Source organism: Castor canadensis, chromosome 13 (genome assembly GCF_047511655.1).
Source record: "Castor canadensis chromosome 13, mCasCan1.hap1v2, whole genome shotgun sequence".
NCBI classification, from domain to species: Eukaryota; Metazoa; Chordata; class Mammalia; order Rodentia; family Castoridae; genus Castor; species Castor canadensis.
The window spans coordinates 66,524,026-66,532,400 of record NC_133398.1 but is presented as its reverse complement, the minus strand read 5'-3'; the positions used below and the strand labels follow the sequence as shown (position 1 = coordinate 66,532,400).

At 36.6% G+C, this 8,375-nt stretch overlaps 1 pseudogene; it reads right to left on the bottom strand.

The window, feature by feature from the left end:
* Positions 1–7,438: 7,438 nt before the first annotated feature.
* LOC141415949 (U6 spliceosomal RNA) lies at positions 7,439–7,529 on the bottom strand (annotated as a pseudogene).
* Between the last annotated feature and the right edge of the window lie 846 nt (positions 7,530–8,375).

Genomic DNA, 8,375 nt, shown 5'->3' with positions numbered 1-8,375 from the left:
CTTTTCAAATTCCCAAATATTTCTGTCACCTCCCAAGTGGAACTTCATTCCTCCCAAATTCCCTCCACCTTCATCCTCTGGGAACCACTACTCTAATTTTCTTTCCACATGATTTTATCTATTCTGCATACTTCATATAAATGGAAGCATATGATATGTGGCCTATTGTATCTGGTTTCTTTTATTTATTGTTTCAAGATTAATCTGGATGTGTCAATTCTTCATTCTTTTTTATGACTGAATTTATTACATAAACATATCACATTTTGTTTGTCAACTTGTTAGTTGATGGACATTTGAGTTTTTCTCACTTTTTTGGCTCCTATTAATTACAAATACTGCTGCTATGAACTTTTATGGACAAGTTTATGTGCAAATGTATGTTTCCACTATCTTGGGTATATAACTTAGGAGTGGAAGTGCTAGGTCATGTGGAAATACTGTGTTTAACTCTTTTTGTGGGGAAGATGAGTGTTGGGAATCAAACCAGGAACTTTAGGCGTGTGTGGCAAGTACTCTATCATTGATCTATAGCCCAGGCCTTGGTGTATTGAGACAAACTCTCACTAGCTCAGAGTTATCTGGAACTCACTCTGTAGCCCAGAATATCCTTGAATTTGTGATCCTGCTGCCTCAGCCTCCATGCTGTGATTCAAGGTGTGTGTCAACCATGACTGGCTGCGTTTAATAATAATGTGTATTAATTGTGTAAAATAATGGGTTTCAGTTTATTTTCATGCATGTATACAATGGCTTTGATTATATTCACGCCCCCATTGCTATCTCTTGTCTCCACCTTCCACTGGTCTCTTCCTACATAATCCCCATTCCACATCATGTTTTTTTAAAATGTAGATCTACATTTGAGAGAAAAAGATGGTATTTGTCTAAGTCTGGCTTATTTTGCTTTACACGATGATCTCTGGTTCCATCCATTTTCCCACAAATGATATAATTTCATTCTTTGTGGATGAACAACACTCCATTGTGTATACACACAGTATTTTCTTCATTCATCTGTTGATGGTCACCTTGGCTGATTCTATAACTTGGTTATTGAGAACAGTACTTCAATAAACACTGGTGTGTAAATATCACTATTATATCCTGACTATGATTCCTTCAGGTATATACCCAGGTGGGTTATAGCAGGATCATATGGTAGTTCTGTTTTTAGTTTTCAGGCACCCTCCATACTGATTTTAATAGTGGTTGGACTAATTTTCATTCCTGACAGTGTACAAGGAGTCCTTTTTTCCATGTATCCTCACTAGTATTTTTTTCCCCTAATACTAACCATTCTAAATAGGGTGAGATTGAATCTCAAAGTAGTTTTTATTTGCATTTCACTCATGGCTAAATATACTGAACATTTTTACATGTATTTATTAGCTGTTTGTACTTCTTCATTTGAAAAGTGTCTATTCAGTTTTGCATATGTATTGATTGGATTATTTGTTCTTTGATTTTTTGAACTCTGTATATTCTGGATATAATTCTTTGTCTGGTGATTGTCTTGCAAAGATTTTCTCCCATTCTGTAGACTGTCTCTTTACATTGTTGTTTCTTTTGCTGTGAAGAAACCTTTTAATTTGATATAGTCCCATTTGTTAATTCTTGCTATGATTTTCTGAGATATTAAAGTCCTATTCAGAAAACTGTTTTCTATCATGTCTTTCCTTATCTTTTCCTGGGGTTATTTCAGAGTTTCAGGTTTTACATTATGGTTTTGGTCCATTTTGATTTGATTTTGGTACAGGGTGAGAGATAGGGATCTAGTTTCAGTCTTCTACATGTGGATATCCAGTTTTCCCAGCACCATTTGTTAAAGAGGCTGTCTTTTCTCCAACAAATGTTTTTGATGACTTTGTCAAGAATCAGATGGATGTTGCTCTCTATTCTATTCCATTGGTCATGTGTCTATTTTTTTGGTAGTTTTTTTTTTTTTTTGGTGGTTCTGGGGTTCGAACTCAGGGCTTTCTGCTTGCAAAGCTGGCACTCTACTGCTTGAGCCACACCTCCAGTTCATTTTGCTGTGATAATTTTGGAAATGGAGTCTTGTAAACTATTTTGCCCAGGCTGTTTTTGACTGGCCTGATAATCCTCCTGATCTCAGCTTCCCAAGTAGCTAGGATTACAGGTATGAGCCACTGGCACCTATATTTGTAGTATAATTTGAAGTCAGGTATTGTGATACCTTCCAGCATTGCTCTTTTTGCTATGGATTGTTTTGGCTGTTTGGGGTCTTTTGTGCTTTCATATGAATTTTTGGATCATTTCTCTGTTTCTGTAAAGAATGTCACTAAATATTGGTAGGAATTACATTGAATCTGTAAATTGTCTTCAGTCATGTAGCCATTTCCACAATATTCTGTCAATCAATGAACATGGGAGGTCTTTCCATCTTCTAGTGTCCTTCAGTTTCTATCCTTAGTGTTTTATCATTTTCATTATTGAGGTTTTTCACCTCCTAAATTAGTTTTGTCCATAGGTATTTTTTGAGACTATTGTGAACGGGAATGTTTTTCTGATTTCTTTTTCAGTATGTTTGTTATTGGTATATAGAAAAGCTGCTGATTTTTGTATGTTGATATTATATCCTGTTACTTTTCTAAAAGTGTTTATCAGATCTAAAAGAGTGTTTGGGGGAGCCCTTAGGGTTTTTTAAAGTATAAGAGCATATTATTTACAAATAGGGATAATTTGACTTCTTGCTTTCCTCTGTTTCCCTTTTAGATTTTTTCTCTTGCTTTGCTGCTCTGGCTAGGAATTCAAGCACCAAGTTGAATAAGAATGGAGAAGGTGGATGCTCCTATCTTGCTCCTAACTTTAGAAGAAATGGTTTCATTATTTTTCTAGTGTGATGGTACTGTGTTGAAGTATATACCTTCTATTCCGAGTTTATTCTGAGTTTTTATCATGAAGGAATGTTGTATTTTGTATCAGGGTAATATTGGTTTCCTAGAATGTGTTTGGCAACATTCCTTCCCTTTCTATCTTGTAGAACAGTTGAAGAGCATTGGTTTTAGTTCTTCTTTAAAGGTCTGGTAGAATTGAGCAGTGAATCCATCTCATTGTGGGCTTTCCTTTATTTGGAGGGTGTATATTACTGCTTTAATCTCTTTGCTTATTATGGATCTTTGGCTCAGTTTTGGTAGGACATATGCTCTAAAAGTTTACTCATTTCTTTTACATTTCCAATTTATTGGAATATAAGTTTTTAAAAATATTCCTAAATTATCCCCTGAATTTCACTGGTATCTATGCTAGGCACTCAAACTTATAAGCTTCCATCTTAGAACTGCCTTTACTGTATCCTGAAGATTCTTCTGATAAGTTGTTTTTTCTTTGCATTTTATTCTAGCAGTTTTAAAATTTCCTTCCTAGTTTCTTCAATGACCCACTGATCATTTAAAAGTTTGAGCTGGGCTTGGACCGCAATCTCCTACCTCTACCTCCTGAATAGTTGACAATACAGGCATGGGCCATCATGCCCACATGTCAATGTGGGGTATTGACATTAGCCACTGTTATTTTATCTGGATCTATTTGTCCCTTTATGTCCAGTAGTGCTATTCTATGAAATTGAGTCTACTAATGTTCAGTGAATGTGTAATTGTAATTTTTATATGTTCTTGATGGATTAGTCCCTTTATTAATATGTATTGACTTTCTTTATCTCATCTAATTAATTTTGGCTTGAGGTCTACTTTGTCAGATAGGAGTATAGCTACTGCTTGCTGCTTGCATTCAGCTTCTACTTGCTTGGTATACCATTTTCCAACCTTTCACTTTCAGTAGGTATATGACTTTGCCAGGGAGGTGTGTTTCTTGCAGACAGCAGTTGGCTTTTGTTCTTTAATCCAATTAGCCTGTTTGTGTCTTTTATTTGGAATGTTCAGGCCATTTACATTTAGGGTTACTTTTGGGAAGTATTTATTGATTCCTGTAATTTTATTATTTCTTTTCCTGGTTAATTCAATTATTTGTTCTTTTTCTCCCTTATTTGCCTTAAGAATTTTCTGGTTTACTGAATTAAAAATGTTTGATTCCTTTCTAATTCTCATTTATTATTCCTTGTGAAATTTACTCTTTACAAACCTCTCATGTTTTTAAATGTTTTCTTCCTCATCTGTGTGTAGGATTCCTTTAAGTGTCTTCTGCAGTGCTGGCTAGTAGTCATGAATTGCTTTTGTTTGTATATATCTTAGAAGGTATTTATTTCTCCATCAATTTTAAAGGATAACCTTGCTAGATATGAAAACTTGGTTGGCAGTTATTTACTCCGAGGGCTTAAAATATACCATCCTATGATTCTCCTAGCTTTTATGAGAGGTCTGATATCCTTCTAATGAGTTTGCCTTTGTAATGTCTTGGCATTTTTCTTTTGCAGCTTTCAATATTCATTTCTAGTTCTGTACTTTTGGCATTGCACCTATAATGTGAAATGTAACATAGAGAGGTTCTTTCTGGTCATGTCTACTTGGAAATCCTCATGTACTTGGATGTCCATATCTTCTCCTAGATTTGGGAAACTTTTTGCTCTAATGTATGTTGGATATTTTTAAGATAGGGTCATGAGAACTATTTACCTGGACTGGTTTTGAACTTCCATCCTCCTGATCTCTGCCTCCCAACTAGCTAGGTGAGCCACCAGCACCTGGGCCACCTCAGCTGTTTATTTCACCCAAGGGATTCTTAGATTTGCTCTTCACCATGCCTTAGAGCTCAGGTTAGAAAAGAAAGGTATTTGAATACTTATAAGATAAAATATAAGTTAAAATTATTAACTACAATATATTGTAAGAACTTTGTAAATGTAACAATGTACCCCCAGTACAATAATAATATAATAAAAAAAGATTAATAAGCTAAAGGTAGTAATGATTAAATAATAAAAAGAAGGGGGGTATGGGGAAAGGAAAGAAAGAAAAGCAGCAAGTTAGGAAAGAGAAATAAACTACATGGGATAAAGAAGAACACAATAAGTAAGTAGAGAGAAAAACAAATCTTTTAAAATAATTTTTTATTAGGATACATTTATTATACAGAGGGGAATTCATAGTGACAATTCTGATTAGACTTATATTGTACATTATTTACATTGCCCCCATTGTCTCTTGCCCTCAATCCCCACTTAAAGCAATTCCAATAGGTTTTAAGAAATCTGTTTCATATAGGTATATGAAGTCCATCTACCATATACCATCACCTTGATCTCCTTCCCTCACCCTCCCCCCCGCCATTAGTACTCCCTCACCCCATACATATTTTAGAGTCTTGGTTTTTATTATTAATATTTAAGTTGATGTTCAAAGTGGTGTCTCAATGTATACCTACTGTGAGTATACTTTACTTTGGTCCATTCAACACCTCCATTACCCTCCCTTACCCCTTTATCTCCCACACCCCCATTTTTCAACAGTTTTCAATACACATCCTTATATCCTCTACCTTCACATCTTGTGGTATGTGCTATTACTGATGCTCTATTATTCTCTTTTCCTTTCTCTCTTTCCCTGAGTTCCATAGAGTAGTCCCACTGTTACAAACATGTTCTACATCTGAGTTTGTATATGATCATGCTTGTGTATATATTTATCTTTGGATCTGTCTTCCATGTATGAGAGAAAACATGAGGCTTTTGTGTTTCTGATCCTGGCTTACTTAACACGCTATCCTCCTGTTGCATCCACTTACCTTCAAACATGTCATTATTCCTTATAGCTGAGTAATACTCCATTGTGCATATATACCACATTTTCTTGATCCATTAATCAGTTGTAGGGCACCTGGGTTGTTTCTGATGCTTGGCTGTTGTGAATAGTGCTGCAATGAACATCAGTGTACAGATGTCTCTATTGTATCCTTATGTTCCTTTGGGTAGATGCCCAGGAGCATCACTGGATCATATGGCAGTTCTATCTTTAGTTTTTTGAAGAATTTCCACAGTGGTTGTCCTAATTTGCATTCCCACCAACAGTGTTTAAGTGTTCCTGTTTCACCACATTCTCACCAGCATTTGTTGTTATTACCCTTGATTATGGCCATACTAAGTGTTGCTTTGATTTGCATGAGAGAAAAACAAATCTACAAAAACTTTAGCACAATATTAAATACAATATTTCTTTCTTGTTGAGAAGAGGGTGGATTCCCCCTCCCTCCCTGCCCCCTGGCCCCAGCTTGTTTTTGCAGTGGCCAAGCAAGTTAGGCCAGGAAGGTCTGTTTGTAGGTTTCATCTCATCCGGTCTTTCCTGCTGGGTTGAATTCCTGTTCAGGAGTCACCCTCATCTGTTCCCACCACTTACTCCCAAGGACCCCACCCCTACCCTTTGTATGTCTTCATGCACCAGAGGCACTCTGTCTGTGTGGGTTTGGCATTGTAAACTCCCAAGCAGTGGGTGCTTTCCATAAGTCTCTCCAGCCCTCCAGGAGTAGACCAAGCAGTTAGGACAAAGTAGCCTGTGCTTGCTGGACTTGGGCTCTGACTGATCCTTTGTGCAGTTCTCTGTCCTAACTGCCCCATTCTGTTCACACACAACTAGTCTTTCTCGTCTGACCAGAGTTTGAGCTTCACCTCTGCCCATGTTTTCACCCTTGGCTTCCCTCTCATGGCTCATACTTTCCATCCGTGTAGATCTGTGTGTGAGAATCTGAGTCCAAGTTACAACTGGTTTCCTGGGTCCACACTGATTCTCAGGGTGATAGTTTGCTTAGCTAGTGAAGGGGAGGCATTTGGGGGGTTAGAGATACAAACAGCTAAGAGGTTTGACTATAAGACCTCTCCTAACACGATCCCCTCCACAGCATCAGGGAGCAAGCTAGGAAGCACACTGGGCCTCCCTCTGACATCTGCTTGCAGATCTCCCATCTTAAACTTTAGTTTTGCATTTTGCAAAGTGCCAGCTTGTGTACCTATGGATCTTCCTGAGGCTTTCCTTTCCTTTTTTGCTTGCAGCCGCACTGGGAGAAAATTCTCCTTCTCTATCATTTTGCCTAGTGCTTTATGTTAGGATCTTATATATATATATTAAAGGGTTCTAATTTCTTCACATCCTTTTCAATGCTTATTGTTTCTTAAGGTGAAATTGTCAGTTACCAACTAGAGATCCTCTCTTTTTTTAAATACTAAAACTGTATTTGGTTTTTCAAATACACTTATGTATGAACAAGCAAGGGATTCATGAGAATCTACAGCTGCAGAAACCAAAGATGATTTATAAAAATTAAGTTATTAAAAACTGTATGAAAATATACTCTTCTTGTTGTAGACCCCCCTGTATACACAACTATAAACATTGTTCCCTATGTAAACAAAAAAGCAAATGTATAAGGAGATTTGAAAAGCCTGAACATTTCCTTCCCGATAGATATTTAAGGCAATAGCTTTAAGACATTATACTGAAAGAACTATCATTTTATTTTCATTTATTTATTAAAAAATATGGAGTGCTTCATGAATTTGCATAGGGGCCATGCTAACCTTTTTTTGTATCATTGCAATTTTAATATGGGCTGCTGAAGCAAGCACAAGAACTCTCATATTTTAAAGACAAGACTGAAAAATCGTATGTTCTCCCTCATATGCGGACATTAGATCAAGGGCAAACACAACAAGGGGATTGGACTTCGATCACATGATAAAGCGAGAGCATACTTGGGAGGTATGAGGATAGGTAAGACACCCAAAAAACTAGATAGCATTTGTTGCCCTCTATGCAGAGAAACTAATGCAGATACTTTAAAGCAACAGAGGCCAATAGGAGAAGGGAACCAGGAACTAGAGAAAAGGTTAGTTCGAGAAGAATTAATTTAGAAGGTAACACACATGTACAGGAAAGCAATGCAAGTCAACTCCTTGTTTAGTTATCCTTATCTCAACTAGCAAAAACCCTTAGTCCTTCCTATTATTGCTTATACTGTCTCTTCAACAAAATTAGAGATAAGGGCAAAATAGTTTCTGCCTGGTAGCGAGGGGGTGGGGGGGGAGAGGAAGAGGGTGGGGGGGGTAAGGGGAGGGAAGGGGGGAGAAATGACCCAAACATTATATGCACATATAAATAAAAGAAAAAAAATAAAGACAAGACTGTTTTCATAGATTTTTGAACAAAAAAACTATATAGTTGGGCTAATCAATGCATTTATTTTCTGTAACACAATGATAATGACCTTGAATTTGAAACAAATTACAATAAGCTATAAGTATCAAAGTAGCAAAGTTGGAGAAGTCTATATAGGAGCTCTTTGGACTGTTTCTTATTTTAAAATGAAGATGATTTAAGGATTTACAAAATTATTGTATTCTTCAAAGCAAAGTATGGGTGTGTTGAAGTCCATGTACAACATTTGTGGAAGAAGAATGTCTCTTAATAATA